Source organism: Protopterus annectens, chromosome 7.part0 (assembly GCF_019279795.1).
Source record: "Protopterus annectens isolate FY-2018-M chromosome 7.part0, PAN1.0, whole genome shotgun sequence".
NCBI lineage: Eukaryota > Metazoa > Chordata > Ceratodontiformes > Protopteridae > Protopterus > Protopterus annectens.
Window position 1 is genome coordinate 1,580,751,487 of NC_056739.1, and position 23,097 is coordinate 1,580,774,583.

At 42.1% G+C, this 23,097-nt stretch overlaps 1 protein-coding gene across 2 annotated transcripts in view; it reads right to left on the reverse strand.

The window, feature by feature from the left end:
• FAM120A (family with sequence similarity 120A) overlaps positions 1 to 23,097 on the reverse strand; it is a 3,065,969-nt gene that overhangs the window by 919,754 nt on the left and 2,123,118 nt on the right. The gene's annotated exons all lie outside the window — the stretch shown is intronic.

The window sequence follows — 23,097 nt, forward strand, 5'->3', positions numbered from 1 at the left end:
TCATCCAAGACAATATGAACTGGAGGGTTTGCCAGCAGTTCAAGGGATAGGAAGGTTCAGAAATTCTCTGTAGGGGGCTTTGAGCAACACAGAATTCCCAAAATTGTCAACTGAAGGCTTACTTCATTCTACGAAGTACATATCCACAGGTTAAACCTTCAGTAAGTGAAGCTGAGGATAAAGTACCTAAAGAATCAGTGTCTTCATAAGTCTGGGGGAGAAACTGTTCCACATCAGATTATTCTTCCTCATCCTCTAATTCTGAGGAGTTAGAATCTCCCTGGGAAAAGTCCTTTTTTCCTTTTTACAAGGAAAAGTTACTGGCACAGGATTCCTTTTGGAGGGTGAGCAACCTGGTCCTCATGAAGCCCTGGATCAGTGTGACCAAGTCCTGTGAAAGGACCTGAGATGATGAAGTAGTGGACACATAGCAAGAACTGGAGCAAACCAGACTACCTCTCTTTGGTTTGGCAGCTAAAGTCACAGGGTGTTCAGAACCTCAATTCTGTTCCCAGGCTAAATGGCAAGCAAGAACAGAAGATGGCACTGGCTAACTCCCTCTTTATAACAAAATGTTCTGACACTGGACAGCAGCAGACAACTGACGGCTGAGGGATGATGAAGGACTTTTATCTGGGATGGCTGTGGGCTTCCGCACTGCATAACATCTACAGTTATGCTGAGCATGCTCACACAACCAACCAGTTCAGTAAGACTCAAAACTGCAACACTGAATGCAATGAACAAAGGAGAAAGAGACAGAGGGATGGACACAGGGAGGCTATGCTGTTGCAGTCGTAATTGAACATCTACAGTTATGCTGAGCATGCTCACACAACCACACTATGTTTATCTTAAGAATCACCTCTGCAGTAGGATTCATAACATATGTGGAGAGTAATAAAACAGTATCCAAGCTGCCCAATTGCTTAGGATGTAAGAGTTCCTACCTCCATCAGGAGAAAAATGAGATCCATGTAACTCTTTCTCAAATGTTTTGTGTCAAAACACTCTTGAAAAAGGCTGCACAGCAGTACTCATTCCTTATGGACTGCACTCTAATTTGGCTTTATAATATTCCACGGCAGTGACAACAAAAGACAAGTTTATCTGCCATTTAGATGGGGGTTCTTGCTCAGAAGCAGGTCTTCCTAGCTTGCCTAGCATGAGGACAGCAACAGCTGGTCAGTCTATAAACAACTATGTTCTACCCAGATAAACTATAAGCAACCTACTAGCATCATAAAGGTGCAAGACTCTTCCCCTTCTTGTTTTGTGAGAGTTCAGAAAAAACGGCAGCTTAAACAATTTTTGGCATAAACACATTGGGGAACCACATCCTTGTGGAAAGTGATTTAAGGAGACCTGCACATCAGGGTCTGTAGTTCTTAGATACTTCTGGCTGAGGTGGTGGCATGGATGGCCACTAAGAAGAAAGAGTTTCTAACATCAGGCCCCAGCTTCACTGATGCTTTCAAATGTAAAATATTCTTTATACATTTGTTTTACTGAAGGCAGTGGCGAAAATGGAGTTTAACAGAAAGGTGCCATGTGTCTTGCTTTTCAAGCCATGGAAACTAGAGTTGTGTAAAATATTACCACAACAATAGCTGTCCTTCCCTTCACTGTTGCAGTATTCTTCATTAAAGGGATTCCCTGCCAAGGATAGCCAAATATCCAGCCAGTATAACAAAGCCTTAGGATTTTATATTGACATCATACATCACCAGGTGTGCGCCCTGCTCAAGGCGTTGGGCATACAGGTGACATACAGATGTACATATATCAGAACTAAATAGCCCCAGTAGGAACAGTAGTCCTAGGAAGTAGGAAGAATATGTGCATCCAAAAGGGGAAGGAAGGAGGGAGTGAATATTGCAAGAGTGAAGAGGAGGACATCAAATGTTATGGTAAGATTTTACACCACTGTACTTTGTACTTCCATATCACTGTTGCAATATTCTTCAATACAGTGAGAGTACAACATTTCAAGAGGAGACCTGGGAAGATGAAGGCCCAGAAGAGCTCTCAAGAAACCCATGCAGGATAGCTCTGGCAAAGACAGCTCTCGCTCTGGAAAACATACACCTTGTAATGCTTAGTAAAGGTATGGACAAAGGTCTAAGTAGCAGCCTCAAGGATGGAACTGGTATCCAAGCCTTTAAGAAAAGCACCAAAGGAAGCCACAGCCCTGGTAGAATGCCTTTACACAGGCAAAAAGGCTTTTCACATGAAAGGAGTAACAAAAAGAAATGACTCTAGAGATTCAGGAAACAGTCACACCTAGAGATCTGGGATGAAAGGAAACAAAAAGTTAGTCAGACTTGTGGATGGCCTTAGTGTTATCCAAACGATATCTGAGCTGCCTATACAACTCAAAGGTGTGAAGACCCTTCTCACTAGCAAAACTGTGGAGAAGGAAAAAGGATGGCAACTTAACAGTCTGATTAAGAGACAATTCATTAACCACTTTGGACATAAGAGGAGGATTAGTTACGAACAATCACCCTGTCCCTATGAAAAACTAAAAAAAGGAGAACAGCCATAAGAGCCTGGAGTTCTGAGACCCTCTTAGCTGAAATAAGGGCCAAAAAAGAACAGTCTTCCATGTATAATGCTGTAAGGAAGTGGACGCTGCAGGCTCAAAAGAAGCCAGAGTTAAATTTTCAACAACAAAATTAAGGTCCCAGGAAGATGGAATAGGCTTCCTGGGAGGTCTAATATGAGAAGGACGCATTTAAGAAATTATATGAGCTCAAACCTAGAAGCCAAAGGAGGACTTAATGGTAGACAAGCACAAATAGTCAAAAGGTGAGCTTTAACAGATGAATATACTAACCCAGCATGGAGCAATTTACACAAATAAGACAGAATCAGAGGGATCTCCACAGAAAGTGGATGCTGGTTACAAGTAAGGCACCAAACATAAAATCTCTTCCATTTGGGCATACAAGATTTCCTGGTAGCGAGTTTTCTGGCCTCCTGCACAACCCTAAGCAAGTCCTCAGAAAAAAAAGGTGCATAAAAAGGGATCAAAACCCTATCACTCACAAGGCTTCTAAGATGGCTGCACATTGAGTGATAGCTTCATTTCAGGTCTCCCAGTGTGAAAACAAACTTAAAAGACAACCACTAAACTCATATTTTTGGGTAAATTTCAGTAACTGGCTAGTATTTGCACTGCTTGGATGCCAGCAAAAAAGAAATTCAGAGAACCAGAAAGAAACTGAATCACAAAATGTGAGGAAAAAACACTGACTGGGAAGAATTCTGGAACTGTTCAACAAAAAGCAGTGCAAGCTCCAGCTTTGGTGCTAGACATGCCTTCTAGTAAACTAGAGGAAAACATACATCAAACGTAGGCAGAAGTGATTAAAATAAACAAAACAATGAAGGAGCATATCAACTCAAACAGTAAAAGGTTGGAAAAAATGGAGGAAGCTTTAAAGTGGTATTCTGATGAGGTGACAAAACTGCAAAAATTAGAGGCTAAAATCAAGAAAAGGCTGGATGAATATGGGACTGCTCATGAGGAGATGTTTCGAAAAACAATAGAATTAGGAGGACAAAGCACATAGGGAAAACCTGAGATTTTTCTGCTGTAGCAGAGAAGCTGGAAGGAACAGACTGTATTAACTTTATGAAAGCACATATAAGCAGCTGGACTGGTATTCCACAGCAGGAGTTAACTGAAAGGGCACATTGTGTGTATGCTCCAAACTTGGTCATGAGAAAGTAACCTACACCTTTAGTAGTAACGATACAATCCTACTAGCAGGAGGAGTGGATTCCGACAAAACTATGGCATAAGGACACAGTACTAAATATAGGAGACAGCAGAGTGTTTGTGGAAAATTATTACCCACTGTATACCACACAGAGGAGGGGTAAATTTATTCCACTAATCGGGGAATGTCAAGAAGCAGGAATGAGATTCCAGCTGCTGCATCTAGCTATTTTCAGAATATTATTTCCCGGATGGACAAAATCATTTCTGAGGCAGAACATGCAAAGTGGGAAATACAAGAGTTTGTCCAACAAAAAGTGAGTTATGAAACAGAAAGAGATTCTACTACTACTGCTTCTGGTAAAAAAAGATCGGAGACTGTGCCAGTGAAATCTTTTCAAATGTTTCAATGAAAAATGCTTTAAACACAGAAAAAGCACAAGAGTTGACTACAAGAACCGGGAGTATGCTGAAAATGAAGCAGAGACTGGATATGGGAGATGGAAATCAACAGGAATAAAACTAGCATCTCAGACATTGACAAATAATGTGGGACTACAAAGAAATAATTTATTTGTGAAACATGACAGAACAAGAAAACCTGGAAATATTGAACTTTTTTTGACTTGGTTAACACTGCGGCGGGGGGGGGGGGGTTAACTAAGTAAAACAAAATGTTGTTCTTAATACTAGTGTTTTTACAATGCATTATATAATCTGCATGCTGTAAAGTAAAGTTTTCTCACTTACTTTCAATTGTAACGGGGATACTAAAGTAAACAGCTGCCCCTCTTTTTACCTTTCTTTACCCTTGTTCAGTTTTAAGAAATGTAGGCAATCCAACATAAAAAGAGAAGAAAAGTCTGGTCAAAACAGCAGGATACAGGAAAGTAATATACTTTTTTTAACTTGTATAGGGGAATGACTGGATTAAGGCCCTTGACTTGGTCTAGCAACAAGTTTTAAGGCAAAACAAATAAATAAAAAAACATTGTCTAGCAAATAAATGAGTGCTTGTATCTGGTTCTCATTTCTCCATGGAGACCATCTGACAAAGCGCAATAAAAACAGAACACTTTCTTTCAATGGCTAGGAGACAATGTTTTCTGAAAGCATTCAAGTGTTTTCCCAATCCGGGAGAGTAATAAAGATAAGACAAAACCAAACAGCACTTAGTAGAAGCACAGGTTGTACCATGCATCTTAGCATGCTAACCTTCCTTCTAGGTTAACACAAGTCTAAGTGTGTGGCTGTCAGACTGGGACAACTGTTCTACCAACATCTTTCAATCCTTCCAAGAGTTTGGAGGGAGGCAAGTTAAAGAATGAAAATGGACAACACAGATGGAACGTTATGGTGACTACATAACTATTTTATCTGATGTTGCCATTTTCATTCATTCCTCAACTGCTGGAACAGAGTCCCCAGCTACCTAAATCCAGGCAGGACTCTAAGGAGGGACATTCCTGAGTACCGCTGAGCTAAAGGTTGCTCTTGCCCTAGAGACGAGATCTAATTTGTAATGAGCAATAAAAGTATGAGGATTAGCCCAAGTTGCACCTGAACAAATATCATCCGATGAGAATCTAGATAAAAAGGCTGAAGAAGTTGCCACAGACCTGGTGTAATATACGCTTTTGGTGATTTTGGTAAAGACAAACCTGATTTTTCATAAACAAAGGTAATACAATCAGTTAACTATCTGACTAAGGTCACTTTGGAAACTGGTTTGCCCAATTCTGATTCTGTAAATGAGACAAATAACTGTTCTGATTTCCTCAAATTTTTGGTTCTATAAATAAAACCATAACTTCCGATGAATATCCAAAAGGTGCAACATATGCTCTCCTTATTTAAGAAGTTTGGAAAGAAGACTGGAAGGTTGATAACTTGACTTATAGTGGACTCTGACACCACCTTAGGAAGAAAGGAGGGACTGGTGCATAAGGACACTCGACCCTTATGAAAAAATCAGATAAGGAGGTTTAGATGACAGGGGCCTGCAATACTGACACTCTTCTGGCAAAGGTAATAGCCTCTAAAAAGAGAGTTTTCCAGGTCAAGAACTTCAGTTCACACTTAGTGGATGGTTCAAATGTTAAGGCTTGCAAAACAAATCTCAAGGAGGAGTGGGATCCTTTACTGGGGGCTTAAGCAGGAAAGTCAGTCTTAAAAAGGCTTTTCAAAGTTTGGAGGAAGCTAAAGATGAGTTTACTTCTATATGAAGATTGGAAATCGCAGCTAGTTGCACTTTAACAGTACAAGAACTAGCACCTTGATCGAAAACTAAAGTTAAAAATTAAAGAACTTTAGGAACTGGTGCTGAAAAGGGGGGTCAAGATCATTTTGCTGTGCCCAAATGAGAAATCTTTTCCATTTACTTTTGCAAAGTTTTAGTGGAAGCTTTATGGGATGACAAAAGAATGTGGCATACAGGGAAGGAGAGCCTGGTCTGTCTATCGACGAATGGAAATGAAGAAACCATGCAGTGAATTTTAGGCCTGGAATGTTTGGATGAATCGTTATCTGTAGGGTGACACAGCAGGTCTGGACTTGGATCCAAAATCCATGGAGGGCAAAGGAAATGAGGCCAAGGAAAGGGAAACCAAATCTGACAAAGCCAATAAGGGGCAATGAGGATTATTGTGCTCTTCAATACAGATGCTTTCTGGAGAAATTTGAGGATTAGGGGTAATGGGGGGGGGGGGTAGACAATGGAAACAGGAGGGCCAATCGTGAAGGAGAGCATCTGTCGGTGACTCCCCCAGGTAGGGGGATGAGGGAAAAGAACCTGTGGCACTTGTTGAGAGAAGAAGCAGAAATCACAGCATGGCTGGCCCCAAACAGAATATCTTTTCAGCCACCTTTATGTTGAGAGGCCACTCATGAGGCATCAGAATAGATCTGCTCAACTTGTCTGTAATCACAGTAGAGTTCCCCAGGATGTGCGTTACTATCAGAAAAGCAGATGGATGAGATCGACCTTTGCCACACAGAGCTTCTCAACAAAGGGGTTAAGATTTGGTTCCACCTTGTTTATGTACCAGACTACTCACACATTGTCTGAATTAACTGTTCCAGTGGGAAGTGTAACTTGAAAGGCCTACAACTCTAGGACAGCTCTCATTTCCAGGACATTTACATGCATGTTGGCCTCTTCAGAGGACAAACTGCCTTGAACCGTTCTTCCTATGAAGTGCCCACCACCTGATATGGGAGGCGTCTATGGTCACTATGGCCTTGGGTTGGGGAAAAAAAGAATAGTTGTGTAAAATCTTACCGTAACTATAGACGTCCTTTTCTTCTATATGCTGCAGTGTTCATCACATAAGGGAGTCCACCTCTGACTGACTGATAGGTCTGGCCAGTATCCAAAATCCTTCATGCTACCGTGAGGTACGTGCTATGCTGCAGCACATTACGTCTACATCAGATATAAAGTTGATGTCAGCATGTACCTACCTCAGAACTGTATGCCACCCAGCGTCAGCCTGACATTCTAGTAGGGAAGCATATCAACAGGAAACTAGTCAAGCATCAGGGGAAAGCAGTACTGCAGCATATAGAAGAGAAGGACATCTATGGTTATGGTAAGATTTTACAAAACTATTTTATGTCCTTCTATTCATATGCTGCAGTATTCATCACATAAGGGAGAATGCCAAAGCTCAAGCTTGGGACAGGTTGGGAGGAGGAACAGCCAAAGCTCTCTCAATAAATCCATGAAGGACTGCTCTTGCAAATCCAGCTCTAGACTTAGAGATGGTGTCAAGCTTATAGTATTTTGTGAAAGTATGGACAGAGGACCATGTAAGCTGACTCCAGAATGGAGCCAATGTCCAAACCTCTAAAGATGCCCCCGAGGAGGACACTGCTCTGGTGGAGTGAGCCTTCACTGAGGAAGAAAGGGTCTTTGCATCTGACAAATAACAAAAGGAAATGGCTTTACAAATCCGGTTAGAAATAGTCTGTTTGGAAACTTACTTACCCAGAGCTCTTGGGCGGTAAGAGAACAGGCAGTCTGACTTGTGAATATGCCTGGTTTTGTCAAGGTAGTATCTAGAGCTGTCTGCGCACATCTAAGGTGTGCAAGATTCTCTCACTGGGACACTGGGATGAGAGAAAAAAGGTAGGAAGTTAATGGACTGATTGAAAGACAACTCATTCACCACTTTAGGCATAAACGTAGGATTTGTACGTAGGGAAACCCAATCTTTATGGAAGACAGTGAAGGGAGAAATAGACATCAGGGCCTGTAACTCTGAAACCCTTCTATCAGAGGTAATTGCCACTAACAAGACAGTTTTCCAAGTACAATGTTGCAGGGAAGAGGAGCTTGCTGGTTCAAAGGGTGCCAGTGTAACCTTCTCCAGCACAAAACTGAGATCCCATGGAGGAGGTATTGGTTTCCCGGGAGGTCTGATATGAAGGATGCCTTTAAGAAATAGCTTTACCTTTAACAAAGAAGCCAAAGGTAGAGTCATAGGCATACAAGCAGAGATCGCTGAAAGGTGGGGCCTTCACCGAATAGGATAACCCACCCTTCATTAATTCACACAGATAGGATAAAACCACCGCCACATCAACTGACAGTGGTTGCAGGTCCTTTTTATGACACTAGATGGAAAACCTTTCCATTTGGAAATGTAGGACTTCCTAGCTGCGATTTTTTGGTCTCTTGCAGAACTTTTAGCACGTCCTAAGAGAAAAGGTGTCTGTGAGGGATTAAAACCCTGTCATCCACAATGTCATATTCAGAACTGACAACTGTGGATGTACTAGGGTTCCCTTGTCCTGTGAGATAACTTGTGGTGATTGTCCCTGGCTAGGTGCAGAGGGGGGAAATCTGTGCTGCCTTGGCCAAAAAGGAGTCACCAGCAAGACGTCTGGTTGATCCTGCTGAATCTTCAGTAGGACCTTCTGTAACAGACGCAAGGGGGGGGGATGCATACCGAAACATCCTCTTCCAGGAGAAAGACAGAGCGTCCACCTTCCACACCAGGAGTTGTGGGACCCTGGCACAAAATTCTGGAAGCTGTCAGTTCAAGGGGGAGGCAAATAGATCTATCTGAGGCATACCCCAATGATGGATTAGGTCCAGAAACACATCCCTGTGCTGCATCCACTCATGGGTTTGGATCATGGACCTGGCTTAAAGCATCTGCCACCGTGTTTTGGGCTGAGAGGAGATAACCTACCTATATAGAAATCTGAGACTGTAAGGCTAATTCCCAAGCAAGTAGGGCTAGTCTGAAAAGAAGGTAGGACTTTGTTCCCCCCTGCTTGTTGACATATCAAAGAGCTGTGGTATTGTCCGTGAACCACCTCAGCACTCCTGGAGCCAAGTTGCTCCTGAAAATTTGTAGTGCCAGAATCAGAGCCTTCATCTCCTTCACATTGATATGTTCTTTGGCCTGCTTGGGAGACCAAACATCTCTGACTCTTCAGGCTTGGAGAGTTGTACGCCAACCTGTATCTGAAGCGTCTGTGAATAAGTCTCAGGAAGGAAGGGGTAGTTGCAGTGGTAGGCCCGGTTTCTATTTACCCTGAGGATCCACTATTCTAGTTACCTTTTTAAGCAAGGCAGGAGTGGAAAAAGGAACTCTAAGGGATGTAAGTGTTGCATTCACACTGTTCTTAGGTACCACTGCAACTTCCTCATGTGTAACCTTGTGAAGGGTATCATGGGGATAGTGAATGCCATGTACCCTAATAGGTGAAGAAAGTCCCAGGCAGTCAAAGACTGGAGGGGAAGAATGCTCTGAAAGTGCTCTGAATATAGGAAGTCAGGAGCAAAACTTTCTCATCTGGAAGCGGGGCTAGCATTTTGTCTGTTTGTATCCTGTGTCACAGAAAAATGTGATCCTGAGAAGGGATGAGGGAAGACTTCTGGAAGTTTATAGTGGACCACAGACTTTGTAGAAGGGCAACAGTGAAAGAATGTTTTTCTCAAAGAAGCTTTGGGGACTGAGCCTGAATCAGAAGGTCATCTAGTTAAGGGAACATTTGAATTCCTTGTGTTCTGCAGAAAGCTACAGCAGGGGCCCAGCACTTTGTGAAGATCCTTGGAGCCAATTGAGAGACTGTCAGAAAAATATGTATTAATGTGTGCATGCTTAATGCTAATTAGAAGCTAAATGAGTTAACACGTTTTTCATTCTATTTTGTATGCACTGTTTTATATATAAATTGAGTTTCATATGAGACTGAAAAGATGCTTTTTGAAACTGCAGTGTGCTTTCTGAAACTTGCAAGATGCCCTCTGACCTAGTAATTGCTAGCACAGCAATATTCATATTTATGCCTTTTGGAAATGTACTTGAGAAGCAGGTGCTTATCTGCTAGGTCAGGAGTGAATGGATGAACAATGCTATATCCTGTAAATGTAATGATTCTAAACAATCAGCTCTGTTCGAAGAATGAGAACATGTACAGCTGCAGCAGCTTAGAGATAATGTAGACAAAGGATTATTAGAGAAATGAACTGCTAGCTTTGTGCTTGAATTAGCCATAGTACCTTGAATGGTAACATTACATGTATCTAACCGGTGGTAACCAAGGCCACGTTGTTTTCCTTAGGAAGTTTCTCACAAAAAATTGATAAATCAGCAGAAATTCATGAGACTAATTGTCAATAAGTGATGATGAAAAGACTTGTAATTTGTTACGTCAGCTTGGTAGGCAATGTCTTATTAGAAAGTGTATAAAAATGAAAGTATTTCCTGTTTCTAGTTAGACAAACTCTGTAATAGCACATTTTTGTCTCCTTGCTGCAAGATTAAAGTGCCTTAACCTGAACCTACCGTATTTTGATCATTTTTAAAGTATATTTTTCCTTTGACAGTTTGGTTCTTCGGACCGGAAAGTACCTCTCACTCTAGGCCTAGGTCAGAATTAGGCCCGGTGGCATGTACCCGTACAGAGAAGCGGCCAAATCGGCTCTTCTGTTTTGAAAGACCTCCGACCGTTCGAAAGAGGCCAGCCACTGTTTCTGATCTGGGATTGGAGGACGAGTCAACGATCCGGTGGATCAACTCACGGAGGGTCAGGTAAGGAGGAATTTACCTTTTTTCTGTTTTAGATCAGGGACTAGTTACAGAACTGTTTTTGTCAGGAAGATTTGCATGCGCAGATCAGGGACAAAAAGGTTACTGTCTTGTCATAGATCAGGGAAACAGAATAGGTAGACAGTTATTCTAGATAAACTGTGAAAAGGTGTAAAATCGTGGTACCACGTGATAAGAAGGGTTACGTAACAATTTACAGCTTAGCTAAGGCAACATGGGAAATCAGTGCACAAAAAGTTCCCGAGACCCACCCCTAAACGAAGACGCGAAATATATGCAATTACAGCGTGCCGATAATGTTAAGTACTATACGAAATGGGTTGATAAATACAAATTTGATGGTAATTTAGATAAATCTTCACTTATTAAACTCGTCAAACAACTTAAAACAGACGTGAAAGGTCAGCTAAAAAAGCAACGGCAATTAGGAGTCCCTCAGGCACACAGGTGGCTTGAGGAAGCAAATCGCAGGGAACAAAAGATTAAAAATTCAAAAGCGATGTTCTTAGACAAAGAAGATAATAACTTGGTAATAGCAACAGCCCCTCCTCCACCCCCTCCGGTTCCCTTACCAGAATATGAAGCGAGTGGACAAGCTGATCCACCTCCGCTATACCCAGCTGTTCCTGCAAAATCAAAACCGTTTGTCAGGGATCCTATCGAGACTAGGTCTCGAACATGTAACTTGAGAGGGGAGATTGAATTATATGAAATGAATAGAAATTCACAAGCTATGAGTGAGGAAGAGATATGTCCACTCATAGAAGTACCTAACCCGCAGGCAGGACAGGATCCGACTCTTCTAGTTTATAGACCGTGGACACCGGAAGACATCCGGAAGGCCACAGAGGGAATTCCCCATCCGAAAGTTAATTTTAGAAAATTCTTGGAAGACTTACAGGGTATGAGGTTAAGTTACCATTTGAATGGAGAAGTAGAAAAGGTAGTTAGACAAATTGTAGGTCCAGATTGGCACATGATCAGTGGCAACTGGAATCCCCGTGACGCAGAGCTCAGACCACTCCCACATAGTAATGCAGAAATGGACAACAGAGTAAAAGGTCTGACAGACCGAATCTCTGAAAAATGGAAGCCTAGGGCTGATTGGACTTGCATTAATCAGTGCATACAGCAAGAAGGCGAAACTGTTGATATATATTATGCTAGACTATTAGAATGCTTTAATAACCATTGCGGAATGCAAGTACCTGAAGATCAAACACATGATTCCCCATATGAGCAACAGCTAAAGAATGCGTTCTTAAAAGGCAGTATTACTCCCATTAGCAGCTTTATTACAAAGCACATGGTAGATCATCGTACAAGTAGATTACAGACATTACTTGAATATGCAAGACATGCCGAAAGGCATTTTAATAGCAAAAAGAAAAAGAAAGCTCAAGTATTTGCAGTAGAAGATGGGTCAGAAGTTTTTGTAGTACAGACCGAGAAGAAGGGTAAGAAAAATACCCAGGGAAACAATCTGATAAACGATCAGAAGATTTTGAAGAAAGAAAGAAAAGGGGTGAATGTTTTAAATGCGGGGAAAAAGGGACATTTGGCAAGGGATTGCAGGCTAAATAAGAAGGTAACCACGGAAGATAAGGAGGGTGAGGAATGACTATATGATAGTCAGGAATCATTGGATGAGAATAAACAGGAAAAGACAAATGCAAATGTGGTAGCAAGGGTAGAGGATGTGACAGAAGGGATAGAGGATGTACATGAACTCATAGATGATGAAGAAAATGAAATTTTGGACTTAGCATTATTGGGCCTAGAGCTCTACTTAGCAGACACAAAACCGGAAGTTACGCTTCTGGTAGAGGGGAGGGAAGTAAAATTTCTGTGTGACTCAGGGGCTTCACGGACCCTGATACACCCTTCCAAACTACCAAAAGATTCAGAATCACCAGATTACATACTAGTGAAAGCAGCTAATGGACAGCTGTATCGGGAACCACTCTCCCATGACATAGCAATAACTGACCCAGTTTTCAGGAATGACCCAGAAAAGCAAAATTGTTGTTTCTGCAAAATGCCCAGTAAATCTCTTGGGCAGAGACTTGATGCAGATATTTGGCATAGCCGTAGTTCCAACCATGCAGGGTATGGAAGCACAGCGACAAATGGATACTTTTGTAGTGCGACCGGAGGGTGAAACATATTATTGGTACAGCCAGGACTTAGTTACGACTGGTCCAGGGGCAGTAACTGATGAACGTAGCCATCAGCAAATCCCCCTCCCTTGACAATGACAAACAACATTTGTTGCATTGTACTCTATATTACTGTAATAGACCAGGACCCGACAAAGAATACGAGCAAGAGTTGTTTAAAAACCATGCTAATAGGCTAGTATTACGAAATTTGTACTGGGACACAGAAGGAAACAGTGTAATAAGCTGTTCATTGTCCCAGGAGTTTTTAGCACTTTACAAATCTAATCGATTGCCACATGTAAGCTTAACTAAAAATAGAAATTTGAAGTGGACAGACTTAGGAGAAAAAGTCACGAGGTGGGAAAAACAGAGTTAGAACTCTCTGAACAAGGAGTACAGAAGCAGCAATTGAATTGGATAACACAGACACACCCTGCTGTGCACTCACAGGCAAGTGAGGATAGCTGAGTATTACTCTTACTGGAGGAAGAGGAAAAAGCCTTACGAGACATACCAGAGACTCTCTGGTCAACAGGGAAATCAGATGTAGGACTTATTCGTACAGCAGGACCAGTTACTATTACGCCAAAATCAGCATTTAGACCTCAGAAAAGACAATATCCCTTGAGAAAGGATGCAGAGATAGGGATCAAACCTATAACAGCAGTCTCATGTAAGGAAGGAGTCTTAATAGAATCTCCCGATTCACCATGTAATACACCCTTATTTCCTGTTAGGAAAGCAAACGGGGAGTGGCGTATGGTCCAAGTTCTACAAGCTGTGAATGATGCAGTTATACCCAGGGCACCAACGGTGCCAGATCCACACACCTTGTTGAATGATTTAAAACCTCAACATGGTAGATATTAGCAATGCATTTTTCTCGATACCGATACACCCAGACAGCCAATATTGGTTTGCATTCACAATTCAGGGGAAACGGTATACATATACGAGATTACCACAGGGATATTGTGAAAGTCCAACGATATTTGCACAAGAAATGGCAAGTAACCTGGCGGGATTTATCCCACCGAAAGGTAGTCAGATTTCACTTTATGTACACACAACATTCTGCTGGCAGCCCCCACCCAGCAAGAATGCAGAGAGGACACCATAGCATTATTGCAATTTTTAGCTACTCAACGACACAAGGTAAACAAGAACAAACTGCAACTTTGGAGAAAACAGGTTAAATACCTGAGATATGTAATATCCAAAGAAGGCAGAATATTAAATGAAGACAGAAAAACGGCAATATTACAAGCACCTATACCAACTACCAAGAAGGAAATTATGTCCTTCCTGGGAACTACTAACTTTTGTTGGAGTTGGATACCAAATTATGCTTTGGAATCTGCTCCGCTGACTAATTTGATATTCAAAAAGCCGATGGCAGCACAGGGTTTATTGCAGTGGACACCAGAAGCAGAATCAGCTTTCTGCAAACTGAAGCAACTGATAGCATCTTCCTTAGTTTTAGGATTACCAAACTACCATAAGCGATTTTTCCAAACTGTAGACTGTAAGCAAGGTTATATGACATCAGTGTTAACACAACAGCATGGGGACAAACCAATGCCCCATAGCTTACTATTCCTCACAGTTAGACCCAGTGGCGCGATCCTTGCCCCACTGTGTACAAGCAGTAGTCGCAGCTGCGATGGCAGTGAAGGCTTCAGCCTCAGTAGTATTGTTCCATCCTCTCACACAGAGTGCGTCATGCAGTCGCGATTATTTTACTGCAAGAAAAAATAGCATATCTTTCTCCTGCTAGACATCTTTCCTGTATGACTATACTGTTGAGCCAACCTCATATTACAATTGAACGATGTACAACTTTGAATCCGTCAACCTTGCTCCCAACCCCTGCAGATGGCAAACCACACTGCTGCCTGCAGGAGATTGAGCAAAAGACACTACCTAGAAAGGATCTTATGGATGTTCCCTTGGATGATGCCGAGGTGACATACTATGTGGACGGCTCGTGCAGGAGAGGTCCTACAGGACAGAATCTAGTGGGGTATGCAGTAGTTTCTGATACCGAGATTTTAGAAGCGAAGTCGTTACCACACAACCTATCTGCACAAGCAGCAGAATTGATTGCCTTGACGAGGGCATGCACCTTAGCAAAAGGTAAGAAAGTCAATATTTTTACTGTCAGTCAGTATGCTTTTTCTACTGTACATGTTTTTGCGCAGCAGTGGAAAAAGAGAGGAATGATAACATCTACTGGTAAACCAATTAACCATGCGCAATTTATTTTAGATTTGTTAGACTCTATTCAGTTACCTCAGAAAGTAGCTATTTGCAAATGCGTAGCTCATACCAAGCAACAGGACAGAATTTCAAAAGGTAATGCGAGGGCTGATACAGCTGCAAAACAGGCAGCTTCAGAAGTTTTTCTTTTGAGCGAGGAATTACAACCTTCTGAGATTTTAGATTTAGAAATGTTAAAAACAATGCAGACACTTACTACAAATGTAGAAAAACAAAAGTGGATAAAACGAGGAGCAATCCTTGAGAAGGGACTGTACATCTCCAAAGAAAAGAAACCAATTCTACCATCTAACTTGTTTAGATATGCAGCTTTGTTGAGCCATGGGCAGAGCCATGTCTCAACAGGGGGGATGGTACAGTTAGTGAATCGAGTGTTTACGACGTATGGATTTACTAATTACACAAAAAATTTTTGTGCAGCATGCCATGTTTGTAACAAGCATCATGCACAAGGGGCATTGAAACCTAACAAGGGAGTTTCCCTATTTGTATGGATTTTATAGAATTGAACAAATGCGAAAATAAGAAGTACTACCTTGTCATTATAGATATGTTTTCCAAATGGGTGGAAGCTTTTCCAACTAAAAATCCAGATGCAGCTACTGTTGCAAAGGTCCTTGTTAAAGAAATTATACCTAGATTTGGCATACCAGAAAAGATTTATAGTGTCAATGGTACACATTTTGTAAACCAAACAATACAACAACTTAGTCGCTATTTCGGGATATCGTTGAAAAACCACTGTGCATACCACCCCCAATCTGCAGGATTAGTAGAGAGGCATAATGGGGTGTTGAAGAGTAAGCTTAGGAAATTGATTAGTGAGACACAGAAGAACTGGGTGCACTGTTTACCTCTGGCACTGTTGAGCATGAGAACTGTTCCAAATGCAAAAGGATTAACTCCTTTTGAAGTTTTGTTTGGGAGGGCATATTATACACCTCAATGGAAACCTCTCATGTCTGCAGAGCAGGAGGCTGACAGTTCACTTGCAGGGTATAGAAGGCGATTTTTGAATAACAAACTTTTGCAGTTAAATTCTGTTTCAGATAAAGAGCAAACGAAATCGGAAGCAGCAGTAGCCCCAGGCACCTGGGTCTGGGTGAAGATTGTGAAGAAAAAGAATTGGAGTTCTCCGAAGTGGGAAGGGCCGTACCAGGTACTACTGTCGACACCCACTGCAGTCAAGATAGCGGAGCGAGCATCCTGGATTCATTTGACACACTGTAAACTGGTTAAGAACTTTGAACTGGACAAAAACCTTGTTACTGTTGTACAACGAGAACAAAATGACCAGGTATAGAGCGAATAGAGACATTGAGCAACCTCAGAAAACTTTCATGATTATTTTGATAGCTATGCTAATAACATTGTTCTTTTTGTTGTGGCCTTTCCTTTTTCCTGCCACAAAAGTTGAACTGATTAAACGAGATGAACCAAACATAGACTGGCACCCAAACTTTAACACTTACCAGGCAATTACACGTGTGTATGCTGAGACTTTTAATGTTTCGAACTGCTGGATCTGCACAGCCATACCAACAGCATACGGGGGGTTATTAATGACTGCTATCCCCCTAGGGGTCAATGAGACCTGGGAAAATCTGGTTTTTGACACAGTATCTATTAAAGCATATGATAAGGTAGCACTGTATTTGCCTGTGACACAAAAGGGAATTGTATGTTTTTATAAAAATACCACCATACAAGTGGGTTGGAGTAAGCGTAATGTAACGGTACAGTATAAATGTTATACAAAAGCAAACTATCTGGGTGGATCTTGTAGTACAGATTATAACTCATTTCTTAAATCCATGTATAAGACTTCTTGATCAAGTGCAACGTAACCCTGAACTTTTTAAAAAGTTATCTGTAACAGATAGGAAAATGTTTCATGCAGGGCAGTCATTTTGTAACAAAGTAACTACTAAAGTAGAGGATTGTTATTTTGTGTGTGGTAAAAAAGCATATAAATGGTTACCTGAGAATTGGTCTGGCAGTTGTTTTTTGGGGTACCTGGTCCCGGCCATATGACACACTGCGGTCTTGCCTCAGGGGAATATTCGAAATACCCGAGATGTGACCAAGAAGACTGTTAAAAAGCCTGAGAATCCAATGGTACAGATCGAGGCGGGCTGGAAAGACCATCATAGTGTGGGTACCAAACTTACGCACATGGACTTGAGTGACGCTGTCATATCGTGGGCAGGCATATTACCTGCATATGGCGCAGTTAAATCGATTTGGGAGCTGTGAAACCTGTCTAAACTTCTCAAAGTGATGAGTAATGCAACTTTTTCTGCTCTTGAACTGATAACTGATGAACTGAATGCTATGAGAACTGTAGTGCTCCAGAACTGAATGGCTCTTGACTTCACCCTAGCGGCGAGGGGTGGGACGTGCGCTTTAATCAAAGAAGAATGCTGTGCGTTTATACCAGATCATCAGCACAAAATTAATGACCACCTTGAGGTGATTCAGCAAGTGCCGGCCATGACTAAACCAGGCCCAAACCCTCTGACGGACTTTTTCCAAAATTTGTTTGGGGGGGGTGGGGTTCCATCCTTATGAACGTCTTAACTGCCATTGGTGTGGGATTACTCCTGATAGGAGTTTGTATTTGTTGTGGAATCCCCTGCATGAAAAAATTAATCAAAGAATTTATAGATATATCAGTTTCTGAGACTATGTATCAGAGTACTGAATTTGAAGAGCTGCTAGAATGTGAAACACTTTCATAAAGTTTAAACTGAATGACTTTCTTAACTGCAAATCCTGAATGGAAGATGTTAGGAAAAGAAGCAAACTGTTTTCTTTTTGAAAATAGAATTAAAAAGTATTAACAGGGGGAACATGTCAGAAAAATATGTATTAATGTGTGTATGCTTAATGCTAATTAGAAGCTAAATGAGTTAACACGCTTTTCATTCTATTTTGTATGCACTGTTTTATACATAAATTGAGTTTCATATGAGACTGAAAAGATGCTTTTTGAAACTGCAGTGTGCTTTCTGAAACTTGCAAGATGCCCTCTGACCTAGTAATTGCTAGCACAGCAATATTCATGTTTATGCCTTTTGGAAATGTACTTGAGAAGCAGGTGCTTATCTGCTAGGTCAGGAGTGAATGGATGAACAATGCTATATCGTGTAAATGTAATGATTCTAAACAATCAGCTCTGTTCGAAGTATGAGAATATGTACAGCTGCAGCAGCTTAGAGATAATGTGGACAAAGGATTATTAGAGAAATGAACTGCTAGCTTTGTGCTTGAATTAGCCATAGTACCTTGAATGGTAACATTACATGTATCTAACCGGTGGTAACCAAGGCCATGTTGTTTTCCTTAGGAAGTTTCTCACAAAAAATTGATAAATCAGCAGAAATTCACGAGACTAATTGTCAATAAGTGATGATGAAAAGACTTGTAATTTGTTACGTCAGCTTGGTAGGCAATGTCTTATTAGAAAGTGTATAAAAATGAAAGTATTTCCTGTTTCTAGTTGGACAAACTCTGTAATAGCACATTTTTGTCTCCTTGCTGCAAGATTAAAGTGCCTTAACCTGAACCTACCGTGTTTTGATAATTTTTAAAGTATATTTTTCCTTTGACAGAGACCAAAGGGCAAAGCACAACACTGAAAATGCTAGGAACCTACAGAAAAACGTAAAACCTTCCGGAACCTTGGGTGGGTAAGAACGTGAAGGTAAGCATCATTTATATCCAGAGACACCATGAATCCCTGTGGAAGAATTAGGGGTAGGAGGGAAGGTACAGTCAACATACGGAATTAAGGGACTTTGAGAAAGGTGCTTAAGTGAGAAAGGACCAGGATGGGTCTCCAGGGGCCATCCTTCTTGGGAACCAGGAAGATCCTGGTGTAAAACCTCTTCCCTTGTTGGGAAGTTGGAACCTCTTCGATAGTTCCCCGAGAAATCAGTTCCATGATGACCTGAGGAAAGAAATTCAACTGGTCTGTGAGGGGTGGTGGAATTCCTCTGAATCAGAGGAATTTTTCCCAAACCATAAAACATCCTGTTTTGATAATGGACAGTACCCCAAGAGTCCTGCGTAATCAGCTTCCAAGCAGCAAGGGATTAACTGAGGTTATGAAACAAGGGGGCTGGATGGCCCTGAGGCTGACAGTCACAGACGACCTAGTTTGGGTTGGGACTGAATGGACAGTTCAGAGGCAGGAGAAGAAGAAGCAGACGTAGATGAGGCTGGTTTTCTAGGTCCCTTCTTAATCTTAGACGAAGACAGAGAAGGTTTCCTAATAAAACAGTTTTTACTGGATAATTCATTTGGAACTGTGGAACAGTGGAAACGAGAATATGTTTAAGATCTTGTAGCTTTCCTTTCTCCTGAAGAGACATGAAGAGCTCCCAAACAAGGCTTTGTTATGCAAAGGTTCATCCAGTAATTTGGCCTTGAAATCTTCAGGCAAAGGCTGTAGCTCAAGCCAAGAGCATCTTCTCAGAATAGATCCAGATGCAGCTGCTCTAGCAGAGGCATCAACAGTATCATAACTGCATTTGGAGTGCCTCATCACTTGTGCAGTAGAAGGAAAGCTGTTAATTTTGATTTTGCTGGGGAATCTGGAATGTCTGTCAATGTGTTCACTGCATCTGCCAGAAGGGTCAGGGAGTACTTTGCCATGTGGGTCTGATAGTTAATTGCACTGAAGGCCAAGGTAGCCGAAGTATAGACCTTCTTGCTCAACCTTTCCATGACCTTACTTTCCTTGTCAGAGGGTAACAAGGAAGTGGAAGGTTGAAGTTTAAAAGCCTTATCCAAGGAGACAGAAATGGTAGTTAACTCAGCAGCTGGACCCTGAACAGGAATTTGGAGTCCTCAGGAACTTTACAGAACCTGTCAGGATATGTGGGGACAGGAGGCTCAGAGTCTGAACATTTGGAGGCAGCCGAGAAAACATCCAGAAAAGCAGACAGGACTGGAGGGAAATCAGAAGGAGAAGGAGAGTCCATCTGCAAGAGTTGAAGACCTGGGAGCAGTCCCACTTAAAAAAAAATTCTTTCATCTTAAGGATAGTCTCTCCAAAGGATAAGTCTTCACCAGGGGAATCTGTACCGTTAGATTCCTTCTCTGGGGAGGCATACCCTAAGGGAGAGGCCAACTAAGTGGAGTAAGATACTGACTCCTCTCCAGAAGAATTCTCTTTCTCCGAGAAAGTGTCCACAGTTGTCCTTTTAATGACTATGTAGGAGAAAAAAGATGCAGAGGAACAGAATGTGGGGGGGGGGGGGGGGTTAGCGAATGCCCATAGAGGCACTGATGAGACTCTTAAGAAAAGGCTTACTAGTCAGGGGCCTGCTGACAGGCAGAAGATACATGCTTAGTCTTTGCCTTTTTCTTTTTAGGGGCTTCCATGTGATGGAATGTGGATGGACTGGACGTTGGCCTACAGTGGATGATATCCAAAAGTACATCTTCGTGCACCGTGATTTCTGTGACACCACGAGGGCCCTTGGATATAACAAACTTGAGTTCCCCCTTGTCACTCTGTTTGGACGCCTGCCCTTCCCTCACAGACATGCTAGTAGATTAGTTCGGGGCCTCCAATGTGGTACCCGCTGAAGGTGCATCCACTATCTCCATTCACGGTCTCCAGGCCTACACCAGCATTAGGAGCAATGACCAGAAGAGGGGGCACAACTGAAGGTACAGGTTGCAATTTTTTGGCCTTCTTTGATAAAGGCTCATCTGAATGGCCCAATGTCACGTCCATTGTATGCACTAGCTGCTTGAGTTGCTGGTTTTCTAAATATACCTTAAGAGAGGCTAGCTGACTCCTGAGTGCCTTAGGGACAAAGGATTTACAAATAGGACACTATGTGTGGTCATGGTCTGGGCCTAAATAAAAGACACGACAGTTCATGGGTGTCTTTATGTGGAATCTGCCTACAATACTGATACCTGCCCTTCCGAACTGACATGAACCCAACAAACAATCAGCAGAAAAAAAAGTTTAAGAAAACACCCCAACGGGGACTTATCTGAAAACCTGAACACAGCAGTTCTGGTGAGAGAACACTCTGGGGGCTGTGGTGAGACTGAAGGGCAGAGCTCTGAAATGGTAATGATTAGCTTCCTTGCCATAAACACAAGACATCTACAGGACTGTCTGTTTATTTTGATGTGACAATACACATCTTGTAGATCTATCAAGCACATCCAATAGTCCTTGTGCAGAAATGGCAGAATCGACTCAACTGAGACTATCTGGAACTTTGTGTACTAAACCAATTGACTCAGATTGCTGAGAACCAAATTTGGTCTCCAGTCTCCTGTTTTGTTTGGCACTAAAGAATCATGAATAAATTCCAGACTCTCTCTCTGGTCGGGGGGACCTCTTGGACAACTCTTTTCTAGCAGCCTATTTCTTTGCTGCTGTTTCCCCCTGACTGGGTGGAAGATCGGGGATATTTTTAGAAACCAACGGGGGGTGGAAGGGAAGATATTATATAACCTCTGGATACTATCTTCCGCACCCATGAACCTTTTGTAATCTCCTGCCAGGCTCTCTGGTACAAGGATAAATGACCCCCGACTACCTCTAGTGATGGGCAGTTGGGCCTCCTTTGAGGAGCACTGACAGGACCTGTCAAGAAGGTATCTCTGAATCCATAGTTTTGTAGACCACCTCTGCCACAGGGGGGGCATCTTCCATTAGAGTTTCTCCCACTAACCCTGAGGGAACTGCCTCCATGTGGATCTTGGAAGGGGTCCTGAGATTTCCTAAACCATATCTGCTGCCTGCCTCACTGGTCACTAGAGAAAGTCCTTTGATGTATCAAAAAATGGACACCCAGAGGAGACTGGGTTTTACCTTCCTGCTCACATCTACAGTGTCTCTCTTTCACTTTGTGGCTAAGTAATGAAAATCCATCACAGGGAGAATTGATAAAGGAAGATTTGAAGGCCTCCACCAAGTCACAAAGGCGCATCCAGGCACGTCTTCTTATAGGAATCCCAGAACCCACTGCCCATGAGGTACCTTCAGCTGCATAGCCAACTGTGAGGCAGTAGTGCTCTTTGCCTTAGAGAATTTGGGCCCAGAAAAGGATTTGGGAAGTTCCTTAATTAAATCCATGTGATTTCTAGAAGTGTGCCAAATAATTCAGCAACCACAGGGTGAAGGTCGGCAAAGCATAGGCTCCTTCCCAAACCTGCTCAATGCCCTAGACTCTCTGTTAGGGGGGTGGAGAGGATCTTTGCTAGTTCCTTATTTGTGGCTATGACCATGGCAACACCTGGTACTCTCTTGCTTCAATATGTTCTGTCCTTAGGTGGTGCCAGGATCCTATCTGGTCTCTTAGGGATAGGCTTAATAGAATCAAGTTCTTCCTTGCCTGTTGAGAGATCAAATCAATGAGCTCATTGGAGGGCGGAGTCACCCAGGAGTTAAACGGGCCAGCTCCAAAAGCCTCCGGGAATACAGAGACTCCTCTTGGGAAGGGTTGTCAAGGGACCAACCACCTCTTTGTTTTAGGAATTCTAAGATGTCTCCAAATGAAAACATCATTGAGTGGTGATCTTGGGAACCCTTCTCTCTCGATAAAGTCGATATCTTCTGTAACAGAGTCTTGTGGAGAGTCCTATTCCCTGCTTTTGGAATTTTTCTTACTGAGAACTACTTTGGTGGGATATCCCAAAGTATCATCAGAAGAAATTAGTAAATGCACAGCAACACAAAACGCCAGAGAACTAGCGTAAATCACACCAGGAAACTGGAAACTAGTCAGGAGCCAAAAACGTTTAATGGTTGAGCGCTTTCTTCAGTACAAAAACTGCCTTCATCAGAACATCAATTGCTAAAATTCATCACATTATATACATA